Source organism: Bos taurus, chromosome 10 (genome assembly GCF_002263795.3).
Source record: "Bos taurus isolate L1 Dominette 01449 registration number 42190680 breed Hereford chromosome 10, ARS-UCD2.0, whole genome shotgun sequence".
Taxonomy (NCBI): Eukaryota; Metazoa; Chordata; class Mammalia; order Artiodactyla; family Bovidae; genus Bos; species Bos taurus.
The window spans coordinates 8,253,377-8,266,395 of NC_037337.1; the positions used below are offsets into that span (position 1 = coordinate 8,253,377).

General features: G+C 42.9%; 1 long non-coding RNA gene across 1 annotated transcript in view; it reads left to right on the forward strand.

The window, feature by feature from the left end:
* LOC107132813 (uncharacterized) overlaps positions 1-13,019 on the forward strand; it is a 56,836-nt gene that overhangs the window by 6,046 nt on the left and 37,771 nt on the right. The window contains exons 2-3 of the long non-coding RNA XR_001501102.3: positions 91-157; positions 2,691-8,596. This is a non-coding gene — a long non-coding RNA (uncharacterized lncRNA). The remainder of the gene's footprint in view (positions 1-90; positions 158-2,690; positions 8,597-13,019) is intronic.

Sequence of the window (13,019 nt, forward strand, 5' to 3'; positions counted from 1 at the left end):
AGTATAATTACACTTTTATATCTTTATATTAATCTTCCAAGACCTGGGTTCCTGGGCTTGAGTCTCTGAGTGTGATTTTCATCCTTTCAGGTTCAAGGTGTGTGATGGCACAAGTTGTCGGAAGAAATGCCCTGAACTAAAGTCTGGACAGATAAAGGTAGGGCTCATTGGTGTTCACGAAAACCTAGTAATGTTAGCATGGTGTATCCGTCAGTTTTGGGTGGATTATGCTGAGGTAACAAACAACCCCTACAACTCAGTGATTTACAAAAACAAAGGTTCATTTCTCAATCAAATTACATCTGCTGCAGGCAGCTTTAGCTCTACTCCACCACTGTTTTGGCTTCCAGGCTCCAGGTTGAAAGATCAGCTTTTGAGGGGCCATGCTGACTGTGTGCTGGAAACAACCTCGAGGGAGGAGGAGTCCTAATTTAGCGTTTGCTAATTCCATGATGTAAATACTCACAACCATGAAGGACTTCGGGTCACTAATGGTTTAACAAGTGACTTGCCAAGTTTCTGGACATGTAACAATCAGCTCTTATAAACCACTGGCGCGTGCTGCTCCTAAAACTGGAAACAGTTCACATTCCACATACCTAAGTTCCGCTCGCTTCAGTTCTACTCACATTCTGTTGACCAAAGCAAGTAACTTGACAAAGCCACTCAGTGGGGCCAGAAAGTATACTCCTCTTATAAAGACTTGCCAGTCATGTGACAATGGGCAGAGATTGTACTGTCCTTTTAAAAGAAGTTGAGTAAATAAATAACCCTGAATATTCATTGGAAGGACTGTTGCTGAAGCTCCAATACTTTGGCCACCTAATGTGAAGAGCCAGCTCTTTGGAAAAGACTCTGACGCTGGGAAAGATTGAGGGCAAGAGAGGAAGGGGGCTGCAGAGGATGAGATGGTTAGGTAGCATGACCAACTCAATGGACAGGAATTTGAGCCAACTCTAGGAAATAGTGGAGGACAGAGGAGCCTGGTGTGCTGCAGTCCATGGGGTCACACAAAGTCAGACACGACTTAGCAACTCAACTACAACAAATAACTGGTTACAATGATACAATCCATTTTACTTACTTTGGTTCAAGTAATTTTTTTAAACCTCATTATTTCCATAAACTAGAGTTTATTAACAATCCATTAATGGGATTTCTCCTTACCATTCCAAGAATGATGTCAGAAGAAGAAACTGGTTGGATGTCTTCAAGGGGATAATTTGCAATGTGAATATTAGCTATTAGGTTACTACTTTTCTTTTTTCCCAAAAGATGCCCATACTTACCACTGTGGACATCTGATTAAAATAATAATTGCTGGTATAAGTGAATCAGATTAAAGGTTATCTCTTATTCATCATTTAATTAATTAATCACAAAATTTAATTAATTACAAAGTTTATTGTACCTGATGATCCTTTTAACAAGAGATCTTATCACTTTGAGTACCTTAAAAATCCATTTGACCATATAGTGAGACACATGGTATTTTTGTTAGTTCTAGTTAGTGCTATTTGAGTAAGAGTCTTAATTAAGACAACATTTCTGCCCTCAAGAAGAGTTTACTCCAGTGAGACAGACAAATGAACTCCAGGAAGAAAGTGAAAAATATTGTAAGAGGAGACCTTCTTGTGCAACACTAAACTGAGAACAACTATATCTTCCTGAAAGTGGCAACATTTAACCAAGAAAGAAACCTGTCTTTTCCGTGTCCAGGTCCACAAGCAACAGACTTGTGTCTGCCCAGGTTTAAAAATGATGCAGTAGTTTAGTGACTTTTCCCAGCATCAGGGTCTTTTCCGGCGAGTCAGCCCTTCGCATCAGGTGGCCAAAGTATTGGAGCTTCAGCAACAGTCCTTCCAATGAATATTCAGGGTTAGTTTTTAATTCAATGTTTAAACTTTCTAATAATCTGAAATCTCTTGTAGTTTTAAATTAAAATTTAAATCAAATTATAAAATACATCTCCCTTGCCCCACACTCTTTGTTCAAATTTCAACAAGAAAAACACTCTTTAGTTCTTATTTTGGTGATAACTGTTTCCCTTTCATCGTGCTGTTAATAATAAATAAATAAGAGGATCTCGTTTCTGTCCCCTGCCCTGGAAGTTGGCAAAGCACAAGCACTTTCATTGATAATGCAGAATATTCACTCTTTAGATTCTTGCCAGAGATTATAACTTTCCAATCTGCTAGCTAATCCTTATCAAAAGTCCAGTTTGAGAACATTACTTATGGATGTTGCTTTAAAGACTTGAAATTATAGAGCTGTGTACCTAAACCACGCTCTTTGTATGCGTCCTTCCTTTATGTGCTTTTGGCCTCTAGCTTTCTTTTCTTAGATGTTTTTGTCTGGTTTTGGTGTCAGAGTAATACAGTCTTACAAATGAATTGAGAAATACACCTTCCTCTTTCATAATTTTGAGGATTTTGTGAATAATTGGTGTTCTTCTTTAAATGCTTCTTGGAATTTAACAGAGAGGCCATTTAGCCTGAGTTTTTCTTTAAGGGGAGTGTTTTAAATGACTAATTCAATTTCTTCACCGGTTGTAGGTCTTTTAGATTGTCAGTTCATTCTTGAGGAAGTTGTGGTAGTTTGTATCTTTCTAGGAATTTGTCTATTTCATTCAAGTTATCTAATGTGTTGGTGTACAGTTGTACATAGTATTTCTTTTTAATTACTGTAAGGTTGGAAATGCCAGGCTGGGTGAAGCACAATCTGGAATCAAGATTGCCAGGAGATATACCAGTAACCTCAGATACGCAGATGACACCACCCTTATGGCAGAAAGCGAAGAAGAACTTAAGAGCCTCTTGATGAAAGTGAAAGAGGAGAGCGAAAAAGTTGGCTTAAAGCTCAACATTCAGAAAACTAAGACCATGGCATCCGGTCCCATCACTTCTTGGAAAATAGATGGGAAAACAATGGAAACAGGCAGAGACTTTATTTTGGGGGGCTCCAAAATCACTGAAGATGCTGACTGCAGCCATGAAATTAAAAGACGCTTACTCCTTGGAAGAATAGCTGTGACCAACCTAAACAGTATATTAAAAAGCAGAGACATTACTTTACCAACAAAGGTGCGTCTAGTCAAGGCTATGGTTTTTCCAGGTGTCATGTATGGATGTGAGAGTTGGACCATAAAGAAAGCTGAGCACTGAAGAATTGATGCTTTTGAACTGTGGTGTTGGAGAAGAATCTTGAGAGTCCCTTGGACTGTAAGGAGATCTAACCAGTCCATCCTAAAGGAAATCAGTCCTAAATGTTCATTGGAAGGACTGATGCTGAAGCTGAATCTCCAATACTTTGGCCACCTGATGCAAAGAACTGACTCATTGGAAAGACCCTAATGCTGGGAAAGATTGAAGGCAGGAGGAGAAGGGGACGGCAGAGGATGAGATGGTTGGATGGCATCACTGAGTGGATGGATATGAGTTTGAGTAGGCTCTGGGAGTTGGTGATGGACAGGGAGGCCTGGTGTGCTGCAGTCCATGGGGTCACAAAGAGTCGGACACAACTGAGCAACTGAACTGAACTGAGAGCAGTGGTTAGCAGAAGCCTACAGTTTAGCTGTCTTAGAGAAAATTTGGAAGGTAGTTTGAGGAGCTGAGGATTAGGAAAGAAGGGTATGATCTAGCTACTTTTAATGCTGACATTAATAGATACAATATGGATCCAGGTTTTGTGGTGCTTGAAAGTTTATACTGTGTTGAGGACCCAGGTACTCTAGGCACTGGGGACATAAACCCATTAAATCATTGATTTAATGTATACGATTTACCCTGAATGACTGCATCCCATCCTTTTAACATATTATTCCCCAAATGGCAGCTTAGAGGAAACTTTAATAGGCTATCCTAATGATCTATCAGGCAATGTACATGTGTTACCAGTTCAGTTCAGTTGCTTAGTTGTGTCCGACTCTTTGAAACTCCATGGACTGCAGCATGGCAGGCTGTTGGGGGCCAGCGTGAGGCACTCTGCCCATGGCAAAGGTCATGAGGAAGGAGGCTCGACATATGCAAAGGCGGGATCGAGCCTCAGGAGTCCCCCTGGAAATCCTAGAGCATCTACCCCCATAACCAGAGCCTGCCTACTCTACTACTTTGTGCTCTCACCTACACCTCTGACTTTACGGGGGGCTGTCTCCCACCACCTCTTTCAGAGAAGGAGTTAACTTAGAGCTCCAGTTAATAATAATTCCTGGGTGTGACAAGAGTGTTTTAACCGACAAACTCCTCTGAAGGTTCTCTAGCTTGCCTGACAGGCTTGTCCGGCCACATGTGATTGCTCACAGCCTCCCAACCGTGAGAGGCACGAGATGCTTTAAACCTTCTAAAAACAGGTTCCTTAGAAAAGTTAGAAAACCATTAGTATAAGTATAGTGGGCTGATTAGAAATTTAATTGGTGAAGGGTTTTTCATTTATTGAGCCAATGTTTGCTGCTAAGTCTCCATATCCCCTGCCCTTACACACATTAATGAATATATAAAAGAAATAAGTATTAACCTTTGATATTAATCATGTTAGACCTTAGGCTAAGTAAATTCTTTCCTTAACTAAAACCCACTACACCCTCACCCTATAGGAATGTAACTTTATTTGGGTAGCATCTGTTTTAAGAATAATCACCCCTGGAGAAATAAGTGTCCTGGTTGACTGACCGCTGTCACAAGGAGAGGGTCATAAATTGTCAGCAGGCCCCCTGGCCAGAAGATGATGTAACACCCCTAAGACCTCTGTATACATTTGTATGAAGCACCTGACTTTGATAAAAGTCAGGACTGCTGACCCCACGTGACTTTTGCATAACATCTCAGTGTATAAAAGTAGACCATGGAAAATAAAGAATTGGGGTCAGTTCCTCAAAAGACTGGTCTCCCCATGTCTCTCTCTCTCTCTCAAACTCTGGCTGAGTCTCCATCTGGAGTGCAGAGCCCACCATGCTTACTAATTATGCCTGGGCTTCTAAGATCCGACCAGGGAGGCCTCAGTGTCTCCTCTCCTTCAGGAGAACGGAAGGATGCCTGCAGCCTACGTAAGTGGTGCAAACTTCTTGTCTTGAAGTTTTATTTGTTTCCCATGTAAACCAAGCTACTCAGCTTTTCTCCACTGAATTTTCCTGCTGAGCTATCCTCATTCTATTACTCTTTATATCTCTAATTAATATCTAATTGAAGCTATTGTATCCTGATCCTCGCCAACGCCGTCCCTGCTTCAAACTCCCTGGATCAGCCGGGGCTGGACCCCGGCAGCAGGCCTCCCTTGTCCATCACCAACTCCCGGAGTTTACTCAAACTCATGTCCATCGAATTGGTGATGCCATCCAACCATCTCATCCTCTGTCGTCCCCTTCTCCTCCCGCCTTCAATCTTTCCCAGCATCAGGGCCTTTTCCAATGAGTCAGTTCTTCACAAAGTATTGGAGTTCTGGCCAAAGTATTAGAGTTTCAGCTTCAACATCAGTCCTTCCAATGAACATCCAGGACTGATTTCCTTTAGGATGGACTGGTTGGATCTCCTTGCAGTCCAAGGGACTCTCAAGAGTCTTCTCCAACACCACAGTTCAAAAGCATCAATTCTTAGGAGCTCAGCTTTCTTTATAGTCCAACTCTCACATCCATACATGACTACTGGAAAAACCATAGCCTTGACTAGACGGACCTTTGTTGGTCAAGTAATGTCTCTGCTTTTTAATATGTCATAACTAGTTGGGTTAATATGTCATAACTGTCTAGTTTGGTCATAATTTTTCTTCCAAGGAGTAAGCATCTTTTAATTTCATGGCTGCAGTCACCATCTGCAGTGATTTTGGAGCCCCTCAAAATAAAGTCTGTCACTGTTTCCACTGTTTCCCCATCTATTTGCCATGAAGTGATGGGACCTGATGCCATGACCTTCGTTTTCTCAAAGTTGAGCTTTAAACCAACTTTTTCACTCTCTTCTTTTACTTTCTTCAAGAGGCTCTTTAGTTCTTCTTCGTTCTCTGCCATAAGGGTGGTGTCATCTGCATATCTGAGATTATTGATATTTCTCCTGGCAATCTTGATTCTAGCTTGTGCTTCATCCAGCCCAGCGTTTCTCATGATGTACTCTGCATATAGGTTAAATAAGCAGGGTTAAATATAACATATGTTATAGGGTCAGCCAAAGCTGCTGAATAAACCATTTTCCCCTTCACCTGTTCCTCATCTTAATTCATCAGAGGTGAGAATCCTCATCCTAATGCCACAGCACACCAAGGGTTCTCATCACTTTACCTACCACTGGAAATGAAATTCTTGTTACTATCTGATGGGTAAATAATCCAGTTCCAGAAAACCATCTTGAGGTTTGGAGATTCATAGGTTTTAAGTTTCTGCTTTCTAGGGCCACTCTGGTATCTACTTTTTAAACTTGGGTTCCCTAAATTCAGGGGCTTCCCTGGTGGCTCAGACAGTAAAGAATCTACCTGCAATTCAGGAGACCCAGGTTCAATCCCTAGGTTGGGAAGATCCCCTGGAGAAGGGAATGGCTACCTCCTCCAGTATTCTTGCCTGGGGAATCCTAAGGAGAGAGAAGCCTGGCAGGCTGCAGTCCATGGGATTGCAAAGAGTTGGGCACAACGGAACAACTACCACTCCCTAAAATTAGTAGCTAAAACAAAAACTAGGGTGCAGGTAGCTTGAGAGGTAACCACAGGATGATGGGGAAGCATGGAGAGTAATAAAAGAAATGTGTGCCAGAATAAAGAGTCTTTGTTTTGTTAACTGTAAGTAATTGTGTGCCTTTCAAATAATGTTTTCATTTTATATTTATAATCATGAGTGTAACAAAAGGTATTCCCACATGGTGAACTGTTTTCGACCCTCACCTCTAGGTTTTTCAGACCCAACTTCTTCATTTTTTTAACTTTACCATTTTCTGTCAGTTAATGTGAGGAAAATGTTACTATAGACTTTATTTCATTGGTTGACTTTTGGCTTGAAGACTCAGGAAGTATTTTAAACTTACCTTTGAAACGTAACATTTTCACTACCCCTATATATATGAGTGTGAGTCTCTTTTGGCTTGAAACAGTGAGCTAAGCTTGGAGTTTATCCTGAAGGCATGCAAGAGAGGTACATAGTAAGATTTATATTTTAAGCATACCACTTCAGGGAAGGATGTGGGATGTGTTGGGGAAAAAAAACCTACTAGAGACAAGTAGACCAATATTGCAATATTGTGGACCAAAACTGAGATATTTTTAAGATTCAACCAATTCATCATGTAGCAGAAAATAATAAGCAAGAGAAAGGATGGATGACGTAATTGGTACATGTAACCACAGTGAAGTAGTGGTTCCATGTCTCCCTGCTGTCTTTTCCTGGCCATGGTGTGCTGGAGGAGCCTGGGCTGCTGCTCGGAGGGCACCATCCTTGTGGTCCCCACCTCGAAAGAGTAGTGCTCCCCAGGTGACCCCTTGCATGTCCCTGGGATAAGAGGGAGACACTGGTGGCAGAAAAAAAATGGCTCTCTTCCTATGGGAATTCTCAGTCAGGCCTTAGAAATTTATTCCTATTTCTCAGAACTATTAGGAAGAAATAGTAGATGGGTTTATCTCAGAATTTCCATCCCTTTTCAGAATCCATTAGTCCACCATCCTGTATTTTGTTACGGTTTATGTGTATCTGTTTACCATAAACTATTACATGCCTCTGACTGTGCAAGGCTTGTAGTTATTCAGACAGGACCCACTGGACCCACTTCACATTTTCCTTCCCCCAGGGCTGTAAAATGTCTTATAAGGACCCACGGTGCACTTTCTGGCTGCTTCACTCCACCCTGTGCTTGTAATTTCTGTTCATGTACAGTTGACTTTACAGTCAGAATCAAACCTACATGCTGTAGGACGTGCTAAGGAATGGTGATGTCTTAACATAGGAAATAACTGTTTTTCTAACTGCCACTTCTTGAAGGGTGGGGGGCAGAAAAGGCAAAGCAGCGTGAATGACAGCAATACAGGCCTTCCTGTTCTTACTCACCCACCAGGGTCCCTATCCAAGGCCTGTGTTTGGAAAGCAGACCCAGCTGGAAGAACGGTGGAAGGAGCCCCTGCACGGACAGCCTTGTCTGGCTGCACCTCCGTTGGACTCTTGCTCAAAGCGCTGGCAGGGCTGGGGCGTCGGGGGTGGTGTTCATACTGCTGGTTTGAAGGCCTGATGTGACTGTTAGGGCGAGCATCTGGAGGTTTATCTTTCCAAGGGTCCGTGTCCCCTGCCATGGTCAAGGTTGACGTGACCTGACCCTGGTGATCAGACATTCCACACAAGTGTCAGAAGTTCTTCCTAGCTTCTTCTGCCAAAGGAAAATGATAAATGCACAAAAGAGCTGATTTGGCTCTTTTCTGAGATAGTTAAAAAGAATAATAACAACAAAACCATTTTGATTTTATGCTGTGTCTTATTCTGCAGTAGGAGAAAAGGAAACCATTGTATGTGTGGTTGGGGGATACAAAGTCTGGTTCATGGGTCTAGGGTCCAGCATCTTGTCCTCAGAGAAGCCAGGTCACGGGACTGCGGCCCGTTGGCTTCGTCTGGGTTGATGTGGGATGAACCAGGCTGCCTGTATCTGTGAGTGATTTAATTAATTTAAAATCTTCCTCTCTTCCCAACCACACATCCTTTTCATTCCTCAAGTCACCGCTTTTATGAAGACTTCTTAGACTGTACAAGGGGTATAGTCTAACTTGGAGGACAGAGGAAATTTAGATGAGAGAGAGCCTAGAAGGTAGCCTTGCCTTTGCAGCTCAACTGTAATAATCTTGGTGGCAGAAATCCGATTTCATGGTTTATATATTCCTGCCATACAGCTCAGCACAGTTCTGGGCAGACAGTAGGTCTCAGGATGTACATGGAGGGATTGAAAATTCAAACGTGTAGTGTGCCACTTTTGTGAGGCATTTAGGATAGTCAGGTTCACGGTGATGGAAAGTAGAAGGGTGGGTTCTGGGGGCAGAGGAAGGGGAGTTCATGTTTAATGGGTACAGAGTTTTAGTTTGGGAAGATGAAAAAGTTCTAGAGATGGATGGTGGTGGTGGTTCCACAGCCATGGGGATATACTTAATGCCAGGGAACTGTCCACTTATTTACTTACATTTTGCCTGTTCTTTGCCATTATGATTTATTACAGGACATTGAATATAGTTTCCTGTGCCAAATCTCTTCATAGTGAAGTCTCACTTATGAAATAATGGGACTTAAATTTATGCCTTTGATTTTTACTTTTTTTGAAACCTGTCATCTTTCCAAGAAATGATTCATCTGTATGTGTCACGTGACTGTTTTTTACTGTTAGAACATGTTGACTAGATCCCTGACCCATGGTCTCCAGCTGGTTCTGTTTCAGACCAGTGTGTGCTGGTTTTACAAATGTGACTTTGTCATGTGGGTGTTACCTCCAGTGTCTTCTCCTTATGTCGTTAGCTACCTGTCTCCAGGCGCCTGTTCTCTTGTGTGTGTTGTTAGAGGTGGCATGGATCCATGGGAAGGTCATGCCCTCTGAAATCAGCCTGCCTGCCTGTCAAGTGGCTGAACTTTCCTTTTCTTCTGTGTAGAATGGAGATAGTCTATTGTAGAGGTTTACAACTTTTTCTGTGAAGAGCCAGATAGTAAGTAGTTTGGGTTTTACGGGTCAAGAGTCAAAAGTCTAGGAAAACACAAGGAAACAAACTCCTCTGATTTCTTAGAGAGAAATTCAAGATATAACCCTACAATATTTTGTAATACTCGTATTACAGGTATCCAAAAAGAGCGGAAACCTGTTTTGCTTAATTGAGATTCAGAGTTAGTGTTCCTTGTTATTAAAGTTGCTTGCAAATGCGCATCTCTTCATCCTGGTTCAGGACATGAGAGCAAATGAGGTTCGGGGTCGGCAAGGCTGATGGGCTCGGTAGATGGGTGTGGTGAGAGATGCAGATGTTTTCCTCGGCGTATTTGCAGTGAACAATACCGTGAAGACACACAGGCTGTGGACGCTCCGTCTTTACGAGTTTGTGACCTTGTCTCCGAGGCCTCCTCGTGCTCCTGGGTGTTCTCATTTGCGTCCGTCGGAATGCACGTCAGCAGATCCCACATCCAGTTCCACCAATTTCATGTCTTCTCAGCTCTGCAAGGATTCTTTCGTGAGTTGTTAGTTGTTCCTCTCAGTCTGTGCATGGAGGCTCGATCTTCAGTCCCTTCCCAACTCAGCGTGAGGGTGTTGACTCCTCGCAGAAGCAGCAGCAGAGTGGTTACAGGGACACCTGAGATCATCGAGAGCCAAAGAAAACCGCACCCGGTCATTTGCCTCCTTCTTAATTGACTTGACGTTGCTCCCAGTGTCCTTAAGAACAACTGTTCTCACCAAAAGGCCAGTGGTGTTAGATGTATCTTCTCTGGATACACTTTTTCAGCTGCATCTTGTTGTGGCTTCTTTTTGGTCTTTGGATGTGGGATATCTTTTCTGGTAGATTCCAGAATTATTATTATTATTATTATTATTATTTTTTAATCTATGGTTGTTCAGCAGTGAGTTGTGATTTTGATGATTTTGTAAGAAGGGGTGAACCCACATCTTTCTACTTCACTATCTTACTGGTCCTACTTGAACTTTTTTCAAACCATCCACTTTGAAAGATTTAAATAGTAAATTTTATGTGTATTTTACTCCAAAAGAAAATAATGTTTTTTTAAAACGCACATACCATAGAAATTTGAGCCTCTTCCCCATTTCTCCGTTTAGCCTCTCTACCCAGTGCAAGGGTACAGAATCAATGTGTTGTGTGAATGAAATTTCCAGTTCAGGATTTTATTGACAGTCTAGTGGTTAAGACTTTGCCTGTCAATGCAGGGGGTTTGGGTTTGATCCCTGGTTGGGGGGCTAAGATCCCACATGCCTCGAGGCCAAAAAACCGTAACATAAAACAGAAGCAATATTATAACAAATTCCATAAAGACTTTTAAAATGATCCACATTAAAAAAACCTTTTTTTTCAAAGAAATTTCCAATTAATATGCTTGCTGGGCAGGCTTCAAATACTGGGCTCATTTCACACTTGCTAGCTCTATTTTTTAAAACATGGGAACATTTGCATCAGGCATTTGGCTTAGATCTGTCTTTGTGCTTCGTGCCTGCATGAGAATGGTTAGGAAGGAGTCCAGACGCCAACCAGTGTCGCCAGTGTTAGCGCTGCCCTCAGAGTCATGGTCATAGGAAAAAGCAAGTGATGCTGTAAGTGTGGGTATATTACTTAAGATCCAAAACACTTGGTTTTGTTGCTCATCTGTAAAATGGGGACAATAATAGTACTTTCCTCCACTGAGCTGTTATGAGGGTTAAATGAGATGAATTACATGAGCTACCCAGGACCTGTCTATAAATGGCAGCTGGGTAGGTATTATTTCATTTTGTGGCTTCAGCATGGCTTTGAGCAGAATGCAAGTAGACTACTGGTCCTTGTAGACCCACAGTGCCCTTGTCTAGGACATGTAATCCCTCTTGTAACAAACACCTGGAAAATACCAACTTGCTGGCTGGAGGAGCAACCTTGTCAGAGAGAGCCTGGCAGCTCTTTTTTGCAGACTGACTTCCCTGCTCAGCCAGGCACAGTGCCAGCAGCTGCTGGGCTCCTAAGTCCCCTGTTGTGCCGTCTTTCGTTTAAATTGGAAAGATCTTGGGAAAGGACTGGACGAGACCCAATTTTGGCGGCCTTCTCACCAACTTGGTCAGGTGAGACCGGGTTTGGCGGCTCTGTCTCACTTTGGAGGTTAGAGTTGGGGAGGGCAGTTTCCAGGGAAGAGGATTGCTTTTTCCTGGAAAAAAAGCAGTATTGGGCCAAAAAAAAAAAGAGCCTACCAATGTGCATGAGTGCTCTGGGTGAGTCAAAGGAAATCAGCCACAGGCCCCACCCTCAGGACATGACTGATGACCTCTAGGTCATGGACGCCTGTTTTCAAAGAACAGTTGCCTTTGGTTTCTTCTTTTCCCAGGGAGTTGAGCACATTGATCTTAAGGCTTTTCAAGGTTTGGCATCTAAAATTTTGACCTTGGTTTAATACGAAGGGGGAACTTACAGGTTGCAAAGACGAAACTGAAAAAAAGTGAAAACATGTAACGAAAAATACTTGAAATAAACTCAAGGCCCCATTAACATTCAATCAGCACTTCCAAACAGAAGCTATTTTTATATTCCTATTTACTAGCATGATATACTATGGTTATTTTTCCCCATGACTCAAGAGGATGGGATAGTTTCCCCTTTCTTCAAATAGTTCTTAGTTTGAATGTGACACAGAGTCCCCATTTTCCCCATAAATTGTATATTTATAGCACTTGGGAATAGCCAGAGTGCTGTGTGTCTCCTAAAAGTACTTCTGTATTTGAATTATGGAGGAAATGACTTAATAGAATTCTGAACTGTGGGCACTCTTGATGGAGCAGGAGCAGAGAGGAGAACAGGACTCCGTGTTCCGGGCCGGGGTCCTGTCTGTTCTGAACACCGTCCCTGAGGCTCCCCTTGGCCATGTGCGCCTTGGGCAGGGCGCTGGGGGCAGGCGGCCCAACTGGTTCGCCAGGCGAGGCTGTGGGCATGACCACAGCCTTCACATCATGGGCTTGGCTGCAGCTCTGCCCTGTACTGGCTCTGAAAGCTTGAGGCAATGTCTTCTCCTTTCTGCTGCTTTGGTGTTTCCTCTCTAAACTGGCCTAACAGGAGTGATACCTGGGGTTATGGTAAGAATCTGAATAACACAGGGGAAGCTCTTACCCTAGTGTTTGGCACGGAGGGAGCCATAAGAAATGGTTCTTGTTACCGAGGGAGGTTCAGAGCAGGGCGCTCATTATCTTCTGTCCCTTGCATCCTTCTTCCCAGTCCAGTGGACTCCTTTGGAAGTCCAGTGTTCCTTCCTGAGATCTCTCCTTGGGTGGAGGTGCCCTCAGAAACCCAAGTAGGATCCAAGGTGGGTGATGCGGCACAAAGACGGCCCTTCTAAGCCCACCTCGGTCCATGCCTCCACT